This window comes from Nelumbo lutea, chromosome 1 (genome assembly GCF_056320005.1).
Source record: "Nelumbo lutea isolate HS-2025 chromosome 1, American lotus-T2T, whole genome shotgun sequence".
Taxonomy (NCBI): domain Eukaryota; kingdom Viridiplantae; phylum Streptophyta; class Magnoliopsida; order Proteales; family Nelumbonaceae; genus Nelumbo; species Nelumbo lutea.
The window spans coordinates 571,221-598,536 of NC_142684.1; the positions used below are offsets into that span (position 1 = coordinate 571,221).

The 27,316-nt window shown below is 40.4% G+C and overlaps 1 non-coding gene and 1 pseudogene across 1 annotated transcript; one reads left to right on the top strand and one right to left on the bottom strand.

Moving 5' to 3' along the window:
* Positions 1–1,113: 1,113 nt before the first annotated feature.
* LOC148873135 (uncharacterized) lies at positions 1,114–26,456 on the bottom strand (annotated as a pseudogene).
* LOC148873136 (small nucleolar RNA R71) lies at positions 4,553–4,659 on the top strand. The gene has a single exon (XR_016106177.1). It is a non-coding gene; the product is annotated as a small nucleolar RNA R71 (small nucleolar RNA).
* Positions 26,457–27,316: the final 860 nt, after the last annotated feature.

Consider the following 27,316-nt stretch of genomic DNA (forward strand, 5'->3'; position numbering starts at 1 on the left):
CGGGTGGGTGAGTTCTATAACCCCATGGGGAAAAACCTGTGAAATGGTAAAGGGTCCAGACCACCTGGATCACAGCTTACCTGGAAACAAGCGGAGACGGGAATTATATAAGAATACCTGTTGGCCTACATAAAAATCCCGTCTCAGCAAGTTCTTATCATGCCAGTTTTTTATTCTTTCTTTATAAACTTTGGCATTCTCATAGGTGGTAAGTCTGAATTCATCCAATTCATTCAATTGCAACCGCCTTTTAGCCCCTGTGGCCTGAATGTCAAAATTTAAGAATTTAAGAGCCCAATAGGCCTTGTGTTCCAATTCAACTGGTAAATGGCATGCTTTACCAAAGACCAATCTGTAGGGGGACATGCCAATGGGTGTCTTAAATGCAGTTTTGTATGCCCATAATGCATCATCTAATTTGATGGACCAATCTTTTCTGGCGAATGCTACGGTCTTTTCCAGAATTCTTTTGAGTTCCCTGTTAGCCAACTCCACTTGGCCACTGGTTTGAGGATGATAAGGGGTAGCTAATTTATGTGTAATTCCATATTTCTGCATTAACCTCTCAAATTGGCTATTGCAGAAGTGAGTTCCCCTATCACTAATTATAGCTCGCGGAGTGCCAAATCGGGAGAATAGCTTCTTTAGGAAGTGTACCACCCTTCTTGAGTCATTTGTGGGTAAAGCCATGGCTTCTACCCATTTGGATACATAGTCAACTGCAACGAGGATGTACTTATTCCCAAAAGAATTCGGGAAAGGTCCCATGAAATCTATACCCCAAACATCAAAGATTTCACAGATTAAAATATTGGAAAGGGGCATTTCATTCCGTCGGGAAATGTTTCCCGATCTTTGGCATTTGTCACATGTGGACACATACCGATGGGCATCTTTGAAAAGTGTGGGCCAATAAAAACCTGATTGCAAAACCTTGGCTGCAGTGCGACTAGCTCCAAAATGACCTCCTGCTTCTTTATCATGGCAAAATTGGAGTACCGACTCCATCTCCTCCTCGGGGACACATCTCCTTATGATCTGATCTGCACACAATTTATACAAAAAGGGTTCATCCCACAGATAGTATTTTACATCAGAAAGGAATTTCTTTTTCTATTGATATGAAAGGTTAGGAGGAAGGACTTGTGCAGCTAGATAATTAGCAAAATCAGCATACCAAGGATATGAGTATTTCTGTATTGAGTACAACTGCTCATCCGGAAATTCTTCTCGAATGTTGCTGGTTATCTCCTCTTTTGAGCTTATCGTGTCCAATCGGGAGAGATGGTCAGCAGCCAGGTTTGCAGCACCCTTCAGGTCTCTAATCTCAATGTCAAACTCTTGCAATAAAAGGATCCACCTGATCAGTCTTGGTTTTGAGTTTTGCTTGGTAAGCAAGTGCCTTAATGCCGAGTGATCTGTGTGGACAACAACCTTGGATAATATCAAATATGAACGAAACTTATCAAGTGCAAATATTACTGCTAGCAGCTCCTTTTCTGTGGTGATGTAATTGAGTTGGGGTCCAGTCAAGGTTCTGCTAGCATAGTAAATTGGCTGAAAATGTTTGTTCATTCTTTGTCCTAAAATAGCTCCTATAGCAAAATCACTCGCATCACACATTAATTCAAATGGGAGGGTCCAATCTGGTGCTACCATGATAGGTGCATGGATCAATTTGTCTTTCAAGATGTTGAAAGCATGAAGGCATTCAGTTGAAAATTCAAAAGGCACTTATTTCTGAAGCAAGGTAGATAATGGCTTGGAAATTTTTGAGAAATCTTTAATAAACCTTCTATAGAATCCGACATGTCCTAAGAAACTTCTCAAAGAACGAACAGATGTTGGGGTTGGCAATTTTTCAATTGCCTCCACCTTGGCCTTGTCGACTTCTATACCTCTTTGAGAGATCTTGTGTCCAAGCACTATGCCTTCTTGCACCATAAAATGACATTTCTCCCAATTCAACACAAGATGTGTTTCTTTACATCTAGTAAGCACCTATTCCAGATTATTCAAACATGCATCAAACGAAGAGCCAAAAACTGAAAAATCATCCATGAAGATCTCAATAAATTTTTCAACCATATCAGAAAATATAGACATCATACATCGCTGAAAGGTTGCTGGGGCATTGCATAACCCAAAGGGCATCCTTCGGTATGCAAAGGTTCCACATGGGCAAGTAAAAGTGGTCTTTTCTTGATCTTCTGGTGCAATTGGTATCTGGTTATACCCTGAATATCCATCCAAGAAACAATAATACTCATGCCCGGCTAGCCTCTCCAACATTTGATCTATAAATGGGAGAGGGAAATGGTCCTTCCGGGTGGCTTCATTTAATTTTCTATAGTCAATACACACACGCCATCTGGTAACGGTTCTAGTAGGGATGAGTTCATTTTTCTCATTTGGAACAACAGTCGTACCCCCTTTTTTGGGCACAACTTGCACAGGGCTTACCCAAGAACTATCAGAAATAGGATAAATGATCCCAGCATCTAACAACTTAATTATTTCAGCCTTTACTACTTCTTTCATGTTGGGGTTCAGGCGCCTTTGGGGTTGAACGGAAGGCTTGCTATCCTCTTCCATCAAAATTCTGTGAGTGCAGATTGATGGATTAATGCCTTTGATATCTTCTACCTTCCAAGCTATAGCATTTTTGTGTTCCCGCAGCACTCTTAATAATTTTTCTCTTTGTAAGGGATTCAGCGCTGCGGAAATTATCACGGGGAGATCTGATGGTTCCTCAAGGAAAGCATACTCTAATTGGGATGGTAATTGCTTTAGTTCAAGGGTGGGGGGTTCTTGGGGTGATGGCTTACCTGATGGTCCAGGCAATTTGCCTAAGTTCTCTAATTTAAGAAACCCCTTTCCCTTGAATTGAGGCTTATCGTTCAGGTATGCTATCATGAGGTTTATTTTTTCATTTTCTCCCTCTTCAAGTTCTCCCTGCTGGAGGCAGAGTTCAAGAGGATCAATTATTCTACTTACCTGGAAGCATTCATCAATTGTCAATTCAATGGCATCAATCATAAAACAAGAATCATCACTAGAGGGTGCATGTTTCATAGCATCAGACATTTTAAAAATTATCTCCTCATCTTGTATCCTAAGGCTGAGTTGTCCTTGTTGGACATCAATCATTGCTTTCCCGGTAGCCAGGAAAGGTCTCTCTAGGATAAGCGGGACCTCCACATCTTCTTGCATGTCTAACACAATGAAATCAACTGGAAAAATGAATTTGTCAACTTTAACTAACACATCTTCTATGATCCCCCTAGGATGTCTAATGGATCTATCAGCCAATTGTAATGCCACTCTAGTGGGTTGGGGTTCATTCATCCCCAATTTCTTGAAGATAGAATATGGCATTAAATTGATGCTAGCTCCCAGGTCACATAAAGCCTTTTCAATTTTTAAACTGCCAATGGTACAAGGAATAGTGAAACTCCCTGGATCTTTGAGTTTCTGAGGCAGCTTGTTCAGAAGGATAGCAGAACATTCCTCATTTAATGCAACTGTAGCCACATCTCCTAGTTTCCTTTTGTTTGCCAATAATTCCTTCAAAAACCTTGCATAGTGTGGCATCTGGGCTAAAGCATCAGCAAAAGGAATATTAATATGTAAACTTTTAAATATTTCAAGAAACTTACCAAATTCCTTCTCCAATTTTTGTTGCTTCAGCCTGTTAGGGAATGGAACTTGTGGTTGTTGGTGCATCCCTTGTTGTGCTTCTGGTTGTTCCGTCTTCTGTTGTCTGGTCCCAAGGCTTGTTTCTGCCTTGGGTTCAGCCCAATTCTTCTTTTCTACCTCAGACAACTCTTTTCCACTTCTTAAGGTAATAGCTTGCACCTGCTCTCGTGGATTCACTTCAGTGTTGCTTGGAAGAGTTCCCAGCAGTCTGGAAGAGATTAATTGTGCCAATTGCCCCACTTGGTTTTCCAGGTTTTTGATTGAGGCTTCCTGGTTCTGGAACCTAGTTTCCGCACCTGCTATAAATTTTGTCATCAGTTCCTCCAAATTGGATTTTGGTTCAGGCTGATGATAAGTCTAGTGGAACGGCTTGGAAATATGCTGATTTGGCCAGGACTGGTTTGAATGTCCCCTCCATCCTGGATGAAAAGTATGGTGACTCTGGTAACCCTGCTGTCTTGACGAATTGCTGACATAGTCAACTTGTTCAGTAGATGGTCTGAACTGATTGCCAACTTGGCAGTCTGTACTGATGTGGCCTCCCCCACACAATTCACAATTAAGAGGCTGCACATGCATGGCAGCTATCTGCATTTCATCTATTTTCTTACTGAGTGCTCCTATTTGTGCAGATAGTGCTGTATAAGTGTCAACATTATGCAAGCCTTGCTGCTTCCTAGTTTGAGTTCTTTCCGAATGCCATTGATAGTTGTTGGCTGCCATTTCCTCAATAAGTGCATGGGCAACCTCAGGAGTTTTATTATTTATGGATCCTCCGGCTGCAGCATCTAATATGGTCTTATTTGAGTCAGTAAGACCATTATAGAAAGTCTGCACTTACAGCCAAATGGGGAGGCCATGGTGAGGAACTCTCCTTAACAGCTCCTTGTATCGTTCCCATGACTCATATAAAGATTCCCCCTCTTGCTGGAAAAAAGTAGTGATGTCATTCCTTATTTTAGCAGTTTTAGAAGGGGGAAAATATTTAGAGAGAAAACGGCTGGCCATTTCGTCCCATGTGGCTATAGATCCTGCCGGTAATGAGTTCAACCAAGCTTTGGCTTTATCCTTCAAAGAAAATGGGAATAACCTCAGCCGGATGGCATCATCACTTACCCCATTGTGTTTGAAGGTGTCACAGATTTCCAAGAAGTTAGCAATATGGGCATTCGGATCCTCATGGGCCATACCACAAAACTGAACTGTATTTTGTATCATTTGGATTATGGTCGGTTTAATTTCGAAGTTATTGGCAGCAATAGTTGGCCTGATAATGCTGGAGACAGTCCCGATGAGGGTGGGCTTGGCATAATCCATCATAGTTCTTTGTTCAGCCATTTCTTGTGCTTCTTGTCTGACTTGCCTAGCAGCTCTCAAACGGACACGGAGAGTCCGTTCAATCTCCAAGTCGTAAAGGATCTCTTCCAGTTCAGGTCTGCTTGTCATAAACTGTTAAAGTCAAAGCAATAAAAATGCCAATATTCACAAAAGAAAATAAATAACTAATCCTATCACATTGAAAATGTAAAGTGAATTATTGGAATAAAAAAAATCTACATCCTATCATGAATAAATGAAGCCGATTATACTAAAAGCAGATTTAAACCAATCATCTTATTCAAGGTTCCTTTATCTACATCCATCGATTGCAACATCTGAATTCAGACCCAATTTAGTTGAGTTCAGATCTACAAGTCTTTGGTATTGTTAGTCCAGAGAAATTAACAAATAATAATTCAGATCTGAGCTGTATATCTCATACACACTCATTTGTATACACTACAATATACATCCATTGAGGTTGGAATCAAGTCTGTGATGCTTTAGGGCTGAAATCAGATCTGATCTGAAAAATAATTTAAAAGGATCTGAAATAAACTAAAACCAGTCATGAGTTAGGCTTGGGTTAAGGATTTTAAGCTCTACAATTGAAGCTCAAACCTGTATAGCTGATGCATATCAAACACTTGCTAAGACCTGAAAATTGGGTCTGCAATGTTTGGTATTGCAAGCTATTCGGTCCATACAACTTTTGTAAAAATCTGAAATCAGGTATGCTAACTGTTGCACTATAGCAGCCCTGCTACAGATCTGAATGCTAATAGAAAATTGGTGTTGAAGTGCCACTTTTGCATGAAATCTCTTGAGGCATAAAAATTTCTCAGATTAAATATACTTTTCTTCAACCAAATCAGCTCAGATAGATCGGAGTACAAGTTATTTAATACAGCAAAGTATGCCCTGTATCCTGCTTTGTTCACAACCCCAGTTCAGATCTAGGTGATTGCAGATCCGAATTTCTTCAACCATGACTATCCAATTGTTTTTGGGAGATAGCAGATTTTTTTGTAGGGTGTATTGGGGTGACGATAACCCCCAATTATCCTTTAAATTTACATCAGTTCAGGTCTGAGTTCAAGAGAACTCAGATCTGAACTGTTGCAGATCTGCTACAGTAGAACACAGATCTGAGTTCAGATCTGAGTTCTGATCTGAATCCTTGGTTTCCATTCTTTCGGTTATATGGTTCTTTCTCTCTCTTTTTTTTTTCACTATCTAAATATATATATTTTTTTCTTTTTGTAATGAAAGAAAAGAATAATAAAGGGCTGAGAACAAATTTTTTTTTTTTGAGTATTGCAGTTCTGCTATAGCAGAGTTCAGGTTTGAACTCAAGTCTGAGTTCGGATCTGAAATCTCAATTGCCTTACCTTCAGTTATTTCTACCAAATTGCCTTTGAGGAGTAGCAGAAGTGTCCTAGGGTAAATTGGGGTGGTTATGACACCCAATTCCCCTCAAAATTGCATCAGTTCAGGTCTGAGTTCAGAGGAACTCAGATCTGAACTGTTGCAAATCTGCTGTAGCAGAATTCAGATCTGAACTCAGATCTGAGTTCTGATCCGAATTCTCAATTGCTCCTCTGGTTGTTCAAAAGATCTCCTTTTTTTTTCATTTTATATATATATATATATATATATATATATATATTTTTTTTTTTTGTAATGGAAAAAGAAATAAAATTCTGAAACACAAGCAATTCTTTTCGGTTGAGTGCTGCAGATTTGAAATCTGCTGATCTAAGTGCCGAATGCAACTCAGATCTGCAACACTCATGTTTATGTGAATTTTTTTTCTTTTTTTTTCTTTTTGAAGGGAACAACACCAAGATTGAATAGAAATCAAATATGTCTTTATTAAAATGAAACTGAAACCAGAAAAAGAAAGTAATCTACTTAAGAAAGAAGAAACATAACTACAGTAGTACAGCAGTTGCAGTCCAAGCTAAAATGAAAAAGTTAGCAAATTAACCCAACTATGAATGCGATGCTGAATGAGATCAGATTAATAATGCTCAATGTTTCCTAATATTGCTTCTATAAATCCCCGACAACGGCGCCAAAAACTTGATATGTGGCTCATTGTGACACTAGCAAGTGCACTAGCCATTCAAGTAATAAAGTAGTGAGTGAAGTATCGTTCCCACGAGGATTTAGGAAACAATTACCAATACTAAATTGAGCACTTTTTATCTGATCAACAAATAAATCAAAAGTCTAATGAAAGCTAAGAAATCCTAAATTAAAATCTATCTAAATCATTGGCCCAATTGCCTTCAAATCAGGATAGAAGAGTAAGCAGTAAATGTCAATCTCAGAATTCAACAATCTATCAATTTGGATCATTCGAATAAATCATGATTGAGCCTTGGTTTGGTGAAACCCCAAGGTCATGAACAGCCTCTCTCAAGCGCATGTTCATCCTATGCATGAGTGACGGTTCTTCTATCTCTAGCAAGAATCTAATCCCCATGCATGCATTTCTTCAAACACTTCTAAGCATCAATTCAAATCTGAATTGATCACCAACTGAATTGTGCAAGTTATCTCTAACCTTGCACTCAATTCAGTTCTTGAATAGTAGATCTGAATTCCTAGAGTCTTTCTCAAGCACTCTAGGAATTCCAAGCTGTAGATTAATTCAGCCAATCTGAAAATTGTAGATCTGAATTCTCTTTCAAGCAATTCAGATCTTGCAATCTCAGATCTGAGAATTCAGATCTGAGTTTTGAAGGTTAGTTGGCCGAATTACTCTACAATAACACCCTTATTCAAGAAACTTCAAGTACAATTCATGACCATTTGAATGAATCGAAAAGAATTAGATTGCTGAATCTACAATAACACCCTTATTCAAGAAACTTCAAGTACAATTCATGACCATTTGAATGAATCAAAAAGAATTAGATTGCTGAACTGAAATTTTACAAGCTGAAATACATCAAGGAAGAATGGAAACAAGGAGAAAGAAGAAAGAAAATATAACAAAGAAACTGAATTCAAATCAAAAGAGAATGAAACTACAAATGATTTATTACAAAAGATCTTTGAATCACAAACCCTCAATTCGAACTCACCTTCTTCTTCTAGCTTGCTTGTCTTGAACTTCCTTCAGCCCTTCTTCTTCTTCTTCCTTGCGCCTAGCCTTTTCTCTTCTCTTCTCTCAAGGTGGCCGAACCTCTAAGAGTGGGAGAGCCTTCCTCTCAAGCAATTGAACAACTCTCTCCCCTCCTAGAGGCCTCCTTATATAGTTTTTCAAGGGGGCTCTTGCCCCTTCTTGAAGTCTCTAGAATTGGGTGTATTACACCCCTCATGAACCTTCTAGAGTGCTCCCTCTTTCTCTTCAAGAAACATCTAGGAGTTGCCGCCCCTAGCTCCCTTTGGGCTGCTATTTGGGCTACAACTTAGTTTGCTTTTGAGCTCATGTGGGCTACACTCTAGGCTGTTATTTGGGCTAAAAATGGGCTGGGCCGAAATTTCCTTCTTGCTAGGCTTCTTCCCTTGGGTTTTCCAAAGAGTTAGTTTGCACTACTTGGGCCGAATGAAACTCCCTTGCTCTCATGGCTGGGCCGGACTGAACTTGATAAATTTTGGGCTTTCTTTTCTTGCTTTTGCCTTCTTTTTGTTGATTTGGCTCCCCCTGAAATCTTTCTTGCAATCAAGCTAAAATAGGGCAAAATCTAATTAAACCAGCATAAAATTTCATGCAAAAACCTCATAAAATATAGATAAATTGTAGGTTCATCACACATCAACTCAAAAGGGAGTGTCCAATCCAGTGCTATTATGATCGGGGCATTAATCAGCTTGTCCTTCAAGATGGTGAACACTTCTAGGCATTCCTTTATGAACTCGAAGGGCACATTGACCGCTATGCGCAAGAGTATGAAGTCATGCAAGTAATATAGTAAGGAATACAGAATCGTCCCCACGAGGAATGAATTATTTAGCCACCTATTAATTTCTTCTCAGCATGTTTAAAGCAATAATCAATTTGGGTTTGCGATTTATAGAATTTAAACTAGCGCTACTGATTAAGGAAATTAAATGACAAAAACAAAAAATTTGAACAAAATCAATAACACAGTTGTTAGGGATTAATCCTATCACGATCATCAAGATTCAATATTAATAAAATCTCACGAGGGTTGTTATGTTCCAAGGTGTTTCCTAAAAGCACTAGTCAATCTTTCTCAAAAGTCGGTTAACTAAACCTATGTTCAATTAAATGGAATTTCAATCAATGAATTCTCATTCTTTCAATCGAAATCCTCTTTGCATAAACACAAGTTGTTAATACACCTACAAGGAAATTGTATCAACAAATGATATCTCTAACTAATTATTGGTTGAATAAGGGTTATTAGTTCCACCTCAAATATCATCTCTCAATGAATTATCTTGATTAAAGAATGAGTCATTGGTGATCAATCAATGATAAGTAATAAGCACAAATAACACAAAAAAACAAGAACCTCATCAATTTTATTAATGAATGAAAATCAATGCATGATCAAGTATTAATCCCAAACAATAGAAACTTATCCCCTCATGATGTAATTAAGAATAGGCAACATCCCAATATCAAGAGAAAACATGATGTTACAAGAGGAAAAGAAAGTATCTTGCAACTGATCTCTCAATCTTGGCTCAAGAATCTTCAATCTTGTCTCCACCCTTGTTTTCTTGTGTTTTCCTTTTTCTTCCTTCTCTTCGAATTGAGTGTGCTTCGTCCAAAAAGATCTTCTCCTCCTCTCTTCTTCTCATGTTTTTTTTCCTCAAAGGTCCTAACTCTAATTCTTTCTTTTTCTTTTCTTTTTATACATTTTCTCTTCAGCCTCCCTTCCTTCTCTAAAGCTACCCGCCTTTGGAGCCTCCCCTAGGCTGCGGACTGGGCTACTGTTCTTAGTGGGCCGAATTGCAGTTGGGCTGTTCTCCCATAAGGTTTTGGTTGGGCTACAGTTGGGTGTGAAGCTTTGCACTTTAGTCCCTGATCTTTATCAGCTTGTCCCAAATTGGCCCAGAACTTTCATCTTTGACGATTAGTTACCTGAAAAGTGACAAAACATCCGAATGCATTAAATTGATTCATAAATACCCAAATTAACCATAGAATCTCAACAATTAAGCCTAAAAACACCCCAAATTCTTATGAATAACTTAAGCTTATCAAATTCCCCCACACTTGAATTGCTACTTGTCCCCAAGTAACAAAGACACAAATCAAGCAAAACCTTTGCAAAAAAATTCAAATTAAACACAACTATGCTCGGTTCACTATGTTAATCACAAGAGCCTCACTAATGCACTGCCCATGTTTTAATTAAGAGCACACAAGTCAACTAAATTCAGGATAAATCACCAACTCACAATGTAAATTCAAAAAATTCAAGAGACATCAATATGAGTATATGAACACTTTATAAACACTTCATAATGAGCACCTCAACTAGATTGTCAACAAATGAAATTACAAATGCAAATTCAAATGCTATGGATTTTACCAACTAAATAGCATAGAGTCACAAACAAACACATGCGATCATGAAGGTCAACCCTTTTTCTTTTAACAAGACGCCCCCACACTTAAGCTTTTTATCACACCGCTTGTGGAGAATTTTATTATTTCCTAAGTTATTAATATGCCTTTTGACACAAATACAAACATGGGTAACGAATGCACCTGGTTACTCAACATATCATATGCTTAGAATGCTTTGCATACTCTTAATTCTCAGTCGCCATTTTACGTGAAAGTTGACATTTGTTATGAAGATCCCCAGTTACTAAGTAACCAAAAACATTGGAGTAGACACATTTTAATTTAATTGACCTTAACTCATGTCTCAGAATTAAATAATTTGACTTCCATTACAGTTACAATGAATAGCATCCAAAGGAGTAAATGTAATTTCATTCATCAGCTACCCTTCCAAACTACCCATTAATCTGCATCTCAAAAGTATCATACACACCAAATTGACTTCCTAAATTTATGCACTTTACATTACAACTTAGTAAATTCACCCTAAATTTTGTTAACTTGATACGTCCTAGAAATAGCATGAGTAGCATTCTTTCATTGACTCTCAAAAAGATTAGCACCATTAATACCGAGCATAGTTCACACAATTTCTGCAAAAAAAATTTGCCTTGAATAGAGAAATTCAAAAGAAAAGACTGCTGCAATTAATTAAACATCACACCTAATCCCCCCCCCCCACTTATGCATGGCATTGTCCCTAATGACAAATAAATAACAGAAATGGAAACTTCCATGCATGGCAGTATCAAACAAGCTCAATAAGGGACACTATCTTCCTTTCTCTAAGCACTTCACCCTGAAAGTATGGCTTGCAATGGTGACCATTCACCTTAAAACACTCTCCTTTCGAGTTTTCCATTTCAAGAGCGAGAAAATGTTTGAGTCATTGTGAACGGTCCACTCCATCTCGACTTCATCTTTCTTGCAAAAAATTTGAAATGAGAGTTTAACAACAAAACCAAATTACCTACCTAGAAGTCCTTCTGAACAATATGCACATCATGCCATCTCTTTGTCTTCTCCTTGTATAGCTTGGCATTCTCATACGCCTGCAATCTAATATCATCTAACTCATTAAGCTGTAATATTCTCTTTTCACCTGCATTCTTCATATCAAACTTTAGTGCCTTAATTGCCCAAAAGGCCCGGTGTTCCAACTCGACAGGAAGGTGACACGCCTTGCCATAAATCTGAAGGGTTGAGAGATCCATCACATGGACGCCCAAAGATTGCGGAATAAGGGGCGAATTTCAAAAATTTTTCTCTCCCTTCAACTGGGAATCACATTCCCTATTTAGAAAATCATATTTTCAAGGATAAATCTTGAACCTTAAACTGAACCAGATCTGAACCAAAAGGAATGGGAGAGAATGATACCTGATACGGAGAAGCAATATCTCCCAACAAAGGTGTTCACGCCCAAGGAAGGATCCAAAGACTGCTCCCACTGAAGATGGCGCAGTGCAGGATGGAGCAGAATCAGCAGTGTTCTTCCCCAAGAACTCTGTCCTTCGCAAGAAACAGCAAGATGGAACGTGAGCACAGCTTCCTTTTCAATCCTTTCTCAAAGAATTGATGTCAAGATCCAATCTTGACTTCTCCCACAGTTGGAGATCGAACTGGCAAACAGGGCGGCAAGAGTAGGGAGGCGGCAAGAGAGTATTCGCAGGGTGCAGAATTCTCTCTTCTTGATTTCAGCACTAAAGAGGATCTGATGTGTTTCTTGGTCTCTCTCTCTAGGCTGCCGCCCCCTCCTTCCTTTTGTTAACTTGAAAAGATCAGCTCTTAATCCCATTAGGAGGTGCTTATCCAAATCTCTTCTAATGATAAGGATAAACCCTTATCTTATCTGCAGATTAGATTAGCTATATCCTAATCTTATTAGGAGGTTTCTAGATCTGAATCACATTCAGATCTGGACTCTCTGAGTGGATAGGATTAAGACCCTATCCTAACTGCTAATCCATCTCAGAATTCGTCCCTTTAATTAACTAAATTAATAGCCCAGTTCGAAATGGGCTTTAGGCCCATTAAGCTTATGTGCTCACTTAACCTTCCTAACTGCTGCCCAGTTGGGCTTCCTTGTATGGTGTGGGACCCAAGCATTGATCTACACATCAGCCACATGGGTTCGGCCCAGCCTTTGTTACAAGGCCTGGTCGAATACACTGTTAAAGACAGTGCACCCCCTGAAACCCATCAAATGGGCTCTATGGGCCCAACACTTACCCTAAATGGTCCCTGGGCCAAGTCACCTTGTAACACCCAGGGACTGTGGGCAGATGCAAGATTAGCCCATCAGTTATTATCCTCAATGGTCTTACACTTAACATCTCAGCCCATAATGATCATACACTGCCCGACAAGAGAGGACCTCTCCCTCGGCTGCAAGGAACAGTGTTGCACTCTCCACTTATATGGATCCCGTGAATTAAAACCTTTTGTAAACATTTTAGAAACCATAATATATAAACTTTTATATCTCATATAAAATATATTTTGCAAAATAAATTTCAACGGTTGAAATCGGTTGCCGGCAGTCTTGGTTTCCAACAGTGAGAGTGCATCCCCGATCATTACCTTTGTCCGAAAAAGGGGATGATCCTATCACTATGATCACCCACTCGGATGAATTCTCGGATTGTCCCAACATACCCAGGTTTTGACCCCCGCTAAGGATCTCACTGATTAGTACATCAAAGACAGCCCGATCCGACACCTAGTGTAGTATCATAATCGAGTCTAGGGGTCGGGTGTAACTTTCAAGTTTTGCCCATCAATCTCCAAGGTCCAGGGCAATACTGAAAATCTGGTCCAGTTCAAAGATTAAATTAATCCCACACTGTATGTGCCTAGGGTCTCACCCCGGTAGCTGAGACAAGCCACCCCAACCGACTTGGTGGCACCACAGTGTCAGCCTTGTCAGGATAGGTCTCCCCTGACCGACCCACTGGCTGTGAACATTCTAAACTAACACAAGTCTCAATAAGTGTCCAGTTTAAGGGTATTACACAGAAACATACCAAGGGAACATGAATCAAATATGTACTTTTATTCATTTACAATAAACTCATAAAGTACATCAATTTTGATTGAAGCTAAGGGCATACAAAACTGTCTAACAGCTCCCACTTGCACTTAGGTCCAATCAGGTACTAGCCGGAGTCCCATGCTTTCCATGTGTTTCTCAAACACTTTCTGTGTCAGTGGATTAGTCAATGGGTCTACCACATTCTCCGCTGATGCTACCTCTTACTATCATCCTCCCATAGGTCTAGTGTTGTCATACAACAATGGAATGGGTGATGTGCTGAATTCCAAATTCATGAATGAACACCTTCATTCATAAGGCAGCCTCACTTACGGCAATGTGCTCGGCATGGGTTGTGGACTATTAATTTGCAACTTAGGACCCCTGTTTGTTGACACTCAGGAAACAACACACGATCCTATCGTGAAAACATATCCAAATGTAGACTTTCTATCATCTGGGTCTGACTGAAAAATGACATCTGTATACCCTTGGATCTGTAGTGAGCAACCGTCGAATACTAGACAAAACTTTTTTGTCCTTCGAAGGTACTTAAGTATGTTTTTCACAGCAGTTCAATGCTCCTGCCCTGGGTTGGCCTGAAATCTGCTTACTACACTCACTGCCTGAGCTATGTCAGGACGAGTGCACAGCATGGCATACATGATGCTCCCTACGGCAGAGGCATAGGGAACGTATTTCATGCCATCAATCTCCTCAGAAGTCTTGGGAGACATCTTCTTGGAGAGAGTGACTCCGTGCCTGAAAGGAACATTTCCTTTCTTGGAGTTTTCCATGCTGTATCTCTTGACTATTTTGTCAATATAAGCAGATTGGGATAATCCTATTATCCGCTTCGATCTATCTCTATAGAGTCGAAGACCCAGTATATAGGAGGCTTCTCCAAGATCTTTCATGGAGAATTGCTGTGATAACCATACTTTCACCATAGTTAACATACCTACATCATTCCCAATGAGTAGAATGTCATCTACATATAGAACCAAGAAGGTAACCTTATCTCCACTGTACTTCCTATAGACACAGGGTTCATCCAGATTCTGCTCGAAGTCAAACGATTTGACGGCAGAGTCAAAACGGATGTTCCAACTTCTAGAAGCTTGCTTAAGTCCTTAAATGGATCTATTAAGTTTACATACCATGTTTTCCTGACCTGCAGCAATGAAGCCATGCGGCTGCTGCATATAGATATCTTTAGTAAGATCTCCATTTAGGAATGCAGTTTTGACATCCATTTGCCAAATCTCATAATCATGGTATGCTGCTATAGCTAGCAAGATCCTAATGGATTTAAGCATGGCCACAGGCGAAAAGGTTTCCTCATAATCGATGCCCTCTTTCTGAGTGTACCCTTTCGCCACCAGACGAGCCTTGAAGGTCTCAACCTTACCATCGGGGCCCTTCTTCCTCTTGTAAATCCATTTGCAACCGATTGCTTTTACCCCGGAGGGCGGATCTACTAGAGTCCAGACTCCATTGGTTTCCATTGAGTCCATCTCTGCTCTCATGGCCTCCACCCACTTCTGGGAATCTATGTCCAACATAGCTTCCGTGTGAGTCACGGGATCCTCCTCACTAGTCAAAGTTTCCACTAGGTAACTATCCTGGTCATAACCATAACGGACTGGTGGCCTGGATACCCGAGTGGATCTTCTAGGTTGGTCACTACCTGGAACTTGTGGGACATCTCCCACTACTCCTGAGCTCTCCTCATCAAGAACAACTTCCTGACGATGGGTGTCCAGGATATAGTCGGTTTCCAAGAATTGTGCATTACGACTGCAGAACACTTTCTGCTCACTTGGGTCATAGAATAGGTAACCTACAGAGCCTTTTGGGTAGCCCACAAATAGGCAACGACTGGTCTTGGATTCCAACTTGTCTGCACTCATTCTCTTAACGTGTGCTGGACAACCCCAAATCTTCAAGTGTCTGACACTTGGTTTCTTTTCGGTCCAAAGTTCATATGGAGTATTCGGAACCGATTTGGTTGGAACCCAATTCAGCACATAAATCACAGTCTCTAATGCGTAACCCCAAAAGGATGTGGGTAACTCTGAGTGTATGAGAAGCGACCGGACCATATCCAATAAGGTCCTATTCCTCCTCTCTGAAACACCGTTAAGTTGTGGTGTAGCAGGAGGAGCTAATTGTGATACTATCCCATTGTCCTTTAAGTAGTCCCTGAATTCGTCAGAGAGATACTCGCCACCTTGATCTGATCGAAGGGCCTTAATTTCTCTCCCTAACTGTTTCTCGACCTCTTGTCTAAACTCTTTGAACTTTTCAATGGATTCCGACTTGTGTCTCATTAGGTACACGTAACCGTATCATGAAAAATCGTCTGTGAATGTGATGAAATACACGTGTTGATTTCGTGTCCTAACACTCAGAGGACCACATACATCAATATGTATTAGGTCAAGTGTGCCCTACATCTTTCAGGCTTACCGTTAAATGGCCGTTTCGTCATCTTGCCTTGTAGGCAAGGCTCACAAGTGGGAAGATCTTCTACAGTTAGAAAATCCAAAGGACCATCCTTTACCAACCTTGTGATTCGGTCAGCACCGACGTGGCCAAGTCGATAATGCCACAGACACGTGGGATTAACTGTATCACGAGCTCTCTTCTTAAGGATTTCAGCCGACGTAGTTTCGGTTATGTTAGTTTCTAGAGAAGGATGTAGAACATAGAGACCGTTCTCCAGTTCCCCGTATGCGATGAATCTGTTGTTTCTTTTAACAGTAATCGTATTACTAAAGAAGACAGAATAACCATCTGCACATAGTTTTGAGACAGAAATCAAATTTCTCCTTAAATTTTGTACATAAAGACAGTCTTTCAGTACAATTATTCCTTCTCTAAAAATTAATTCCACGGTTCCTATGGCCACGGCTGCAACAGTTGCAGTAGCCCCCAAGTAGAGTGTGACTTCTCCTAACTCAGCCTTCTGCTTACCTTGAACCCCTGCAGTGAGTTACAAGCATGAGTCGAAGCCCCGGAGTCAATACACCAGGAAGCAGAAGCTACCAACAAATTGGTTTCTATAACATAAGTTTTGAAGTTACCTTTCTTGGATTCCAGGTAGCCAGGACAATTCCTTTTCCAGTGGCCGGTCTTCTTGCAGAAGTGACAGGCATCCGATGCTTTGTCTTTCTTCTGCTTCTTGCTCTTAGTGGCTTTCTTCTGAGGCTTCTTTGCCTTCCTCTTTCTCTTGCCTGTCTTGCCAGCTTCAACAAGCATGGCTACAGGCTCATCCTTTCTAATTAGTTCTTCAGCTCTTTGCAACATATTGCTGAGCTCTTGTAAGCTGACATTCAGCTTGTTCATGTTATACTTCATGATGAACGGATTAAAGGAAGGAGGCAAAGAGTTAAGGATAACATCTATCTGGGTAGCAAGGTCCAGCCTGGATCCAAGAGCCTCCAGTTCGTTGATGTATCCCATCATCCGAAGACAATGGTCGTGAACTTGTCGACCCTTGGACATTTGTGCGGTCATGAACTGTTTCAAGACCTTTTGTCGAGTAGAACGATTCTGCTCTTCATACATTGTCCTGAGACTGTCCAATATGTCTTTGGCAAGTTCGATCTGATCGAACTGCCTCTATATCGGGTTGTCTAAGGAGGCAATGATGTAACACCGGGCAAGGGAGTTTTTTCTCCTCCCATTCTTGATAGTCTCTCCTTCGGGCCTCAGAAGCCCTATCACCCGGACGCTCCGGGGCAGGATTCTTTGCCACTTTGTCCAGCTTTTCAGAAGCTAGGACCAGCATAAGGTTCCTGTACCAATCAGCATAGTTTGGGCCCTTCAACTTGTTGTCATCAAGTAGTTTTGTAAAAGATCCGTTTGCCATTTTCTGATAAAAGAGCAAACATCAGTCCACAACCTAATTTGATTCAAGTTCATTTCATAGATATGAATTTTAATCTATGATCCATTTCCATTATTCGTCTCTGAGATTTCCCTCCTCTCTCAGTGACGGAGACTATGGGTTGTCTCTACAAATGTGGGAAATGACATAGGGTGCATGGAGCCAACTGTTTTAGCTGCATAACCCCACCACCTTTCTGTGAAGGATCACATCCACTCATCATATGAGTTTTCCCTTTGGCCTTTGACAGACAAGGTTCAGAGCCGTTTTCAAGTAAACCTTTCTGTCCAGTGAGTGCTTACCCATCATATTCGTGAACGCCAAGGTACCGTGAGAGAGTTCCCATTTTCTGGTGAAGCCCCTCCCACATCGGTCTATGACACCCCTATCATCTTATGAAACACTCAGACAAGCCCAACAGCAAATGGATTGCCCATTTTCTGGTGCGTTTCATCATTACTGAAGGACCCATCCTCATGCTAATGATGGAAGGCCTTTAGAGAGTTCATCATATGAATCTCCCTATCACACGCACTCATATTAGCTGGAGGGAACAAAATTATGCCCTAGTTTGATTTAGGTCAAACCAAAGTGGCTCCCACTGACTTTCATAAAGTCAGATTTCGGTGAGCCTTAAATTGGCTAGGGTTCCGCACGCAACCTCTTGATGAGGTGTGGGGCCCACCACTGAGGGAAGTCATCCAATGACCAAAAGGGACACCATGGCAATGATGTGCATTCAGCCATGGTGTGCGCAAGAGCCACTGTCGAATGAGCATGGGCCATGTACTTATGGCCCATGTACGCAGAACATCACACATCCATACATCACATGCAGGGATAAATTGATCCAATCAATTAATTATCTGTAAGGCCCGTTGGAAGCCCGTTAAAATTCCATAATATTAACCATTAATATTATCTAGGTATATGGGCTGAATTAGGGTTACCCAGTTCGGCCCATATAGCTTTATCCTTTGAAAAGGGCTTTTGCAGTTTTAACTATTTAAAATTGGGCCTTTACAGGCTGGGCTGAATTAACCATTTAATTAAATATCAATCCTTAGGCCCATTAGTGGGAAATTAGGGCTGACATTCAGCCTTGATTAAACCCTAGAATTGGTCCAAACAGTTTTGAACCAATCTTGGTTCGAATGGGTCTAGTGTTTGATTTTTAATTAAATCCTTAATTCAAGAAAATAATCTGAAATTAAATACTGATAAAAGAAAAAACAAGAATCAGTCAAATAGGGTTGTTCGCACAATCCTTCCTACAAAACAGAGGTTAGATCACAGAATGCAGTTTCACAAGCTGCAAATCGCAGATAGCATTTCTCTTATCTGCGAAATCTCCTTCTCTGCGCCGCCATCTTCGATCCAAAATAAAATAAATAGAAATCCTATTTCTATTAATAATTACATCAGATCGAATACCTATACATTGAGTCTAGAAAATAAAAAAATTATTTACAGACCCAAAAATAAATCAAGAAATGCAAAATCGCAGGTTCCCTGCGCAAACCAAGAATTCGATCTCCTCTTGTACGAACAGCCCATAAATCAAGAAAATTATAAAGAACAATTCTAAATAATAATCAGATTTATTTAAAATTAATTTCAGATTATTTGTCCATCTGATTTGGGAACAAATTTCCCAAAGCCAAATCTGCACAAATTGGGTAGAACGCCTTCTCCCTAATTGCGCAGGTTCAGATCTGAAACAGAATGGTTCAAGATTTGAACCTGTGGCTCTGATACCACTGAAGGGTTGAGAGATCCATCACATGGATGCCCAAAGATTGCGGAATAAGGGGCGAATTTCAAATATTTTTCTCTCCCTTCAACTGAGAATCACATTCTCTATTTAGAAAATCATATTTTCAAGGATAAATCTTGAACCTTAAACTGAACCAGATCTGAACCAAAAGGAATGGGAGAGAATGATACCTGATATGGAGAAGCAATATCTCCCAACGAAGGTGTTCACGCCCAAGGAAGGATCCAAAGACTGCTCCCACTGAAGATGGCGTAGTGCAGGATGGAGCAGAATCAGTAGTGTTCTTCCCCAATAACTCTGTCCTTCGCAAGAAACAACAGGATGGAACGTGAGCACAACTTCCTTTTCAATCATTTCTCAAAAAATTGATGTCAAGATCCAATCTTGACTTCTCCCACAGTTGGAGATCAAACTGGCAAACAGGGCGGCAAGAGCAGGGAGGCGGCAATAGAGTATTCGCAGGGTGCAGAATTCTCTCTTCTTGATTTCAGCACTAAAGAGGATCTGATGTGTTTCTTGGTCTCTCTCTCTAGGCTGCCGCCCCCTCCTTCCTTTTGTTAACTTGAAAAGATCAACTCCTAATCCCATTAGGAGGTGCTTATCCAAATCATATTTGGATCAGCCTTCTCTTCTAATGATAAGGATAAACCCTTATCTTATCTGTAGATTAGATTAGCTTTATCCTAATCTTATTAGGAGGTTTCTTGATCTGAATCACATTCAGATCTGGACTCTCTGAGTGGATAGGATTAAGACCCTATCCTAACTGCTAATCCATCTCAGAATTCGCCCCTTTAATTAACTAAATTAATAGCCCAGTTCGAAATGGGCTTTAGGCCCATTAAGCTTATGTGCTCACTTAACCTTCCTAACTGCTGCCCAGTTGGGCTTCCTTGTATGGCGTGGGACCCTAGCATTGATCTACACATCAGCCACATGGGTTCGGCCCAGCCTTTGTTACAAGGCCTGGTCGAATACACTGTTAAAGACAATGCACCCCCTAAAACCCATCAAATGGGCTCTATGGGCCCAACACTTACCCTAAGTGGTCCCTGGGCCAAGCCACCTTGTAACACCCAGGGACTGTGGGCAGATGCAAGATTAGCCCATCAGGTATTATCCTCAATGGTCTTACACTTAACCTCTCAGCCCATAATGATCATACACTGCCCGACAAGAGAGGACCTCTCCCTCGGCTGCAAGGAACAGTGTTGCACTCTCCACTTATATGGATCCCGGGAATTAAAACCTTTTGCAAACATTTTAGAAACCATAATATATATACTTTTATATCTCATATAAAATATATTTTGCAAAACAAATTTCAATGGTTGAAATCGGTTGTCGGCAGTCTTGATTTCCAACAGTGAGAGTGCATCCCCGATCATTACCTTTGTCTAACAAAGGGGCTGATCCTGTCACTATGATCACCCACTCAGATGAATTCTCGGATTGTCCCAAAATACCCAGGTTTTGACCCCCGCTAAGGATCTCACTGATTGGTACATCAAAGACAGCCCGATCCGACACCTAGTGCAGTATCATAATCGAGTCTAGGGGTCGGGTGTAACTTTCCAGTTTTGCCCATCAATCTCCAAGGTTCAGGGCAATACTAAAAATTTGGTCCAGTTCAAAGATTCAATTAATCCCACACTGTATGTGCCTAGGGTCTCACCCCGGTAGCTGAGACAAGCCACCCCAACCGACTTGGTGGCACCACAGTGTCAGCCTTGTCAGGATAGGTCTCCCCAGACCGACCCACTGGCTGTGAACATTCTAAACTAACACGAGTCTCAATAAGTGTCCAGTTTAAGGGTATTACATAGAAACATACCAAGGGAACATGAATAAAATATGTACTTTTATTCATTTACAATAAACTCATAAAGTACATCAATTTTGATTGAAGCTAAGGGCATACAAAACTGTCTAACAGAATCAACTTATAAAGGGACATACCAATAGGGGTTTTGTAAGCAGTCCGATATGCCCATAAAGCCTCATCAAGTTTTGCAGCCTAGTCTTTTCTTGATCCATTGATAGTCTTCTCCAGAATCTTCTTAAGTTCCCTATTAGATACTGACGGGTTGTCGAAGACCTCAAAATTAGTACTAGTCCCACAATCAAATAATTGCAGTAAAAAGTGGTACTAGGTCGAATCCCACAGGGAGCAAATCAGTAATCTATTAGCCGAATGGATAAAGTATTTGAGTGGAAAATTTAATAACTAAAATTTAAAAGAATAAGAAAGCAATAACAAACTAAACAAGAGAAAATCAGTCTTACCGAATTCTGGTTCAAGGGTTCGGGTTGAATTGATTTGTCGTTGATCCTAGGTAAAATTCACCATTCTTGCAATTCAAGCATTTAACCTTAGATTTATTATGGTAGCCATACTAAACCTTGTGTTTTCCTAATTTAGTTGACCAAACCCAGCATTTGGTCAACACTTATCACCACTCAACTGGGTACGATAGCGTTCCATGTTAAATAGTGATAGCATTAAGATTTGTGAAAACAGTTAAACCAAAATAACAATAATTGAGATAACTGCAATTACTGAATCCTGTCCCCTCGATTCCTTTTAGGTTGAACCATATTAAAACATTGGTCAAAGGATGTCATGAACAATTGACCCAAAAAAATTTCAACCTAATTGCTACTTGTATCATTATTCGTGACAATTATGGATCACCGAAATCATGGATAGTTGTAGGAGAATCAACATTAATTTAGTTTGTCAAACTAATTAAAAGGCAAGAAAGTAAATTAACTTAAGAACCTCATAATGACACAATCGAACCTCGCCCCTTTGAACCAGAAAAAGAAACTTAGCTGCTCATGATCTGCGTAATCTCCATGCTTTGCTTCTCCATGGCCGAATTGCTTTCTTGAACTTCTTGGTCTTCTTGATGATCTCTTGGATCTTCGAGTGAGTGATGCTTAAGGCTGGTCCGCCCCCCCCCTCCCCCCCCCCCCTTTATATATCTTTAGGAGGAGGGGCTCTCTCCAACTCCCTTTAGGAGATTAACTTTAAAATTAGAAAGTCCTAATCTGATCTACTTCTATTCTATCCTATCTAGTAATCTCAATCTCTTATCTTTTTAGGATTACATTCAAAACTTTAAATCTGATAAGACTCTCTTTTTGGAGATTACATTCGAAATTGGGACTCTAGGCTCTTGAATTCGAGTTGGGCTGCTTTGATAACTTGGGTTGCTTCAAGGTTCTTCTACGAGTTGGGCTTCAGCTGTGAAATGGGCCAGGCTGCGAACTTGCTCCAACTTTAGGCCCGGTTTTGTATTTGAAGCGACCAAATTTGTGAAAACCCAAAACATAAAAGTTGTGGGCCTTTCCTTCGTCTTTTTGATGCCTCTTGAGTTATCCAAATCAGAGTCCATAATTGAGAGTTATGCCCAGATTACTGAATGGTGTTGAAACTATGCAAAATCATCCGATTTGCCTTGTTTTCTTCCAATTGCCTTCTTGCTTGCCCTGAATCGAAATACAAGAGTAATGAGTCCAATAAAGTGATAAATTAATGAAAAAGAGTAAATATTTGGGGATAAAAATATGGTACTTTTTAGTCTCATCAGATACCTCGACTTGCCCACTAGTCTGGGGGTGATAGGGTGTAGCAACCCTATGATAGACATTATATTTCTTGAGGAGAAAATCAAACTGTTTGTTGCAAAAGTGGGACCCCCCATCACTAATGATAGCTCTAGGAACTCCAAACCTCAAGAAAAGCTTCTTCAAGAACTTAATCGCTACCCTAGTATCATTGGTGGGGGATGCAACCGCTTCAACCCACTTGGAGACATAATCCACTCCCACCAAAATGTAATGGTTCCCATGTGAGGATGGAAAAGGGCCAATAAAGTCAACTCCCCACACATCAAAAAGTTCAATCTCCTGAATAGAAGTCAGTGGCATCTCATTTCTCTTGGAGATATTTCCTATTCGCTGGTAGCGATCACATCTAGCAACAAACCCTCTAGAGTCCTGAAATAATGTAGGCAAAAACAAACCACTCTCTAGAACCTTAGCAGCAGTCTTTGTTGCACCAAAATGACCACCATATGCTGAGTCGTGACAATGAGTAAGAATGTCAAGCATCTCCTCCTCAGGCACGCATCTCCTAATGATACTATCACCACAAATCTTGTAATGGTAAGGATCCTCCCATAAGTAATGCTTAACTTCTGACAAAAACTGCTTTTTCTGTTGATAAGAAAAATCTGGTGGAAAAATATCACAAGCTAAATAATTTGCCAAATCTGCTGAAAGAATGGTAGGATCCATCTAATGGACGCCATAAAGGTTGCGGAATGGGTGGGCGAATTTCAAAAATTTCCTACCTTCTCCCAACTGGGAATCATATTCCCTAAATTTAGAATACAATATTCAAGGATCCTACTTGAACCATAATCAAACCAGATCTGTACCAAAAGATAAATGGGAGGAATATACCTGATCCGGAGAAGCAGTATCTCCCAAAGTTGGTGTTCACGCCCAAAGAATGCTCCAAGATCCGTTCCTGCTGAAGATGACACAGCTGTGGATGGAACAAAACCAGCAGGGTGCGTCCTACACACTGGATCCTTCACAAGAATCCTCTGAAAACACTAAACACTGAATCCTTTTAGTCTTTGTTGCAAGACTAATGTCAAGAACAGATTTCTTGACTTTCCTTTTCTGCAAAGATCTAATCTTACAAAAACAGATGGCGGCAGCAGGAGGAGAACTCTAAAGGCGAAAGGGCTGAACTACCTTTTTCCTTTTCTGGAGTATGAATGAGATCCTATCTCAATTCGTAGGAGATATCCTATGTCACTTCAAAGTGGTTCGAAATCTGATATTTCTCTTTCTTGGTTAGGGTTTCTCCTCCTTTCTTCTTGATTAAGAATCCTCCTAATTATGAGTTATCCCAATCCAAATCAGTATTTGGATAGGGGATAATCTTAATCCTATCTGCAGATAAAGTTAGCTTACTCCTGATCTTATCAGGAGGTTACCAGATTCAAATCTAATTTGAATTTGGTCTCCAAGAGTGGATAAGGCTAAAGGCCCAATCCTTTTACTAACATTAATCTCAGATTCGCCCCAAGGATGGGTGATCATATCTGCCCACCTCAAAATGGGCTTCTGGCCCATTAAGTGTTCAGTGTCTAATTACTTTCCAATCTGCTGCCCAGTTGGGCTTCTTTGTATGGCATGGGACCCAAGCATTGATCTACACACCAGCCACATGGGTTCGGCCCAGCCTTTAAAACAAGGCCCAGCCGAATTCACTAAAAAACTCAATGAACCCCTTGAGTCCATCATATGGACCCTATGGGCCCAACACTTACATTAAGTGGTCCCTGGGCCAAGCCATCTTATAAAAACCCAGGGACTGTGGGCAGATGCAAGATTAGCCCATCAGGTATTATCCTCAATGGTCTTACACTTAACCTCTCAGCCCTTAATGATCAAGCACTGCCCGATAAGAGAGGACCTCTCCCTCGGCTGCAAGGAACAGTGCCGCACTTTCCTCTCACATGGATCCCGGGAATTAAAACCATTTGCAAACAATTCAAAACCGTACATATATATATAAATATATTAATTTTGCAAAACAAAATTCCAACGATTGAAATCAACTGCCGGCAGTTTGGTTTCCATCAGAGAGAGTGCATTACCGATCATTACCCTTTGTCCAACAAAATGGCTGATTCTGTCACTATGATCACCCACTCAGATGAATTCTCAAACTGCCCCAACATACCCAGGTTTTGATCCCCGCTAAGGATCTCACTGAATGGCATATCAAAGGCAACCTGATCCAACACCTAGTGAAGTGTCATAATCGAGTCTAGGGGTCAGGTGTAACTTTCCAGTTTTGCCCATCTATCTCCAAGGTCCAGGGCAATACTAGAAATCTGGTCCGGTTCAAGGATTCAAGTAATCCCATACTGCATGTGCCTCGGGTCTTACCCTGGTGGCTGAGATAGGCCATCCCAACACTTGGTGGCACACTAGTATCAGCCTTAGTAGGATAAATCTCCCCAAACTTATCCAACGGCTGTGAACATTTAAAACTAACACGAGTCTCTATAAATGTCCAGTTTTAGGGTTTTACACAGAATTAAACCAAACAACATGAATCAAATATGCACTTTATTTATTTCCACTAAATAACAAAAGCACATCAAATCAGATTGAAGCTAAGGGCATACAAAAACTGTCTAACATCTGCATACCAGGGTACACTCAAATGTAGAATAGCTAGAAGGAGTTCATCTGGGAAGTTCTCATTGATCTCGGGCTCATCATCACTCTTCTCAACACCCTCCAACCTAGACAAATGATCAGCTACTACATTCCCAAATTCTTTATTATCTTTGATCTCAATATCAAATTCTTGAAAGAGTAAAATCCAGCGAATGAGTCGTGGCTTTGCATCTTTCTTGGAAAAAAGGTACCTGAGAGCAGAATGGTCAGTATAAATTATTACCTTAGAGCCAAGCATATATGATCTGAATTTGTCCACTGCAAACACCACTGCTAACATCTCCTTCTCAGTGGTTGTGTAATTGAGCTGGGCATCTGCCAAAGTTCTGCTTGCATAGTACACAACATGCATCTTCTTATCCTTCCTTTTCCCTAGCACAGCTCCAATAGCTTGATCACTGGCATCACACATAATCTCAAAAGGCAAAGACTAGTCTGGTGGTGAGATGATTGGTGCAGATACTAAAGCTTATTTTAACCTGTGAAAAGCACTCAAACAAGCATCATCAAACTCAAAAGGGACATCGTTAATCAGCAAATTAGTAAGAGGTTTAGCAATAAATGAGAAATCCTTAATAAATAGCCTATAAAAGCTAGCGTGGCCAAGAAAACCTCTTACTCCCTTTACCAATGTAGGAGGTGGAAACTTTTCAATGATCTCTGTTTTAGCTCTGTCAACCTCGATACCTTTGCTAGAAATTTTGTGACCCAAAACTATGCCTTCCTCCACCATAAAGTGGCACTTCTCCCAGTTTAGAACAAGGTTGGTCTCCTCACATCTTTTAAGAACCTTGTCAAGGTTAGCCAAACACAAATCAAATGAATCACCTGAAACAGAAAAGTCATCCATGACTACCTCCATTATGTCTTCAATCATGGCAGAGAAAATGGCCATCATATACACCTCTAAAAGGTAGCTGGTGCGTTACACAACCCGAAAGGCATTCGCCTATAAGCAAAAGTGCCATATGGGCATGTAAAAGTGGTTTTCTCTTGATCCTCTGGAAAAATGAAAATATGGTTATATCCATAATAGCCATCTAGAAAGCAATAATAGGCATGACCTGCAATTCTTTCCAACATCTGGTCAATAAAAGGAAGAGGAAAATGATCCTTCCTGGTTGCAACATTCAACTTACAATATTCAATACACATATTCCATCCATCAACTACCCGCTTAGAACTAAACTCACCATCTTCGTTTTTCACTACAGTCATACCACTTTTCTTGGGTACACACCAAACAGGACTGACCCAAGAACTATCAGAAATAGCATAGATAATACCTGCATCAAGAAGCTTAACAATCTCTTTCTTCACCACTTCCTTCATTTGCGGGTTCAATCTTCTTTGCCTCTCAGCTGTGGCATGAAATCCATCTTCCATGTGAATCCTGTGCATCACAATAGAAGGGCTAATACCCTTTATGTCAGAAATTTGCCAACCTAAAACCTTAATCCTACGCCTTACCACATTTAACACTTTTTGTTCCTGTTTATTCGATAGTTTGTTTGAGATAATAATTGGCAAGGTATTATCATATCGCAAGAATGCATACCTCAAATGTGATGGTAAAAGTTTCAACTCAAGCTTAGGTGGCTGCTCAATAGGAGGAGTGGGGTTAGCACTTCTTACTAGTAATTCAGGTTTAGCAAAAGGTTCAGTGTCACAAGCATTGCAATCCGCTGCATCATCTTCAAAGTCTTGTTCTACCTCACTGAATAGCCTTGGACATGTTAAACTCCACTTTGTCAT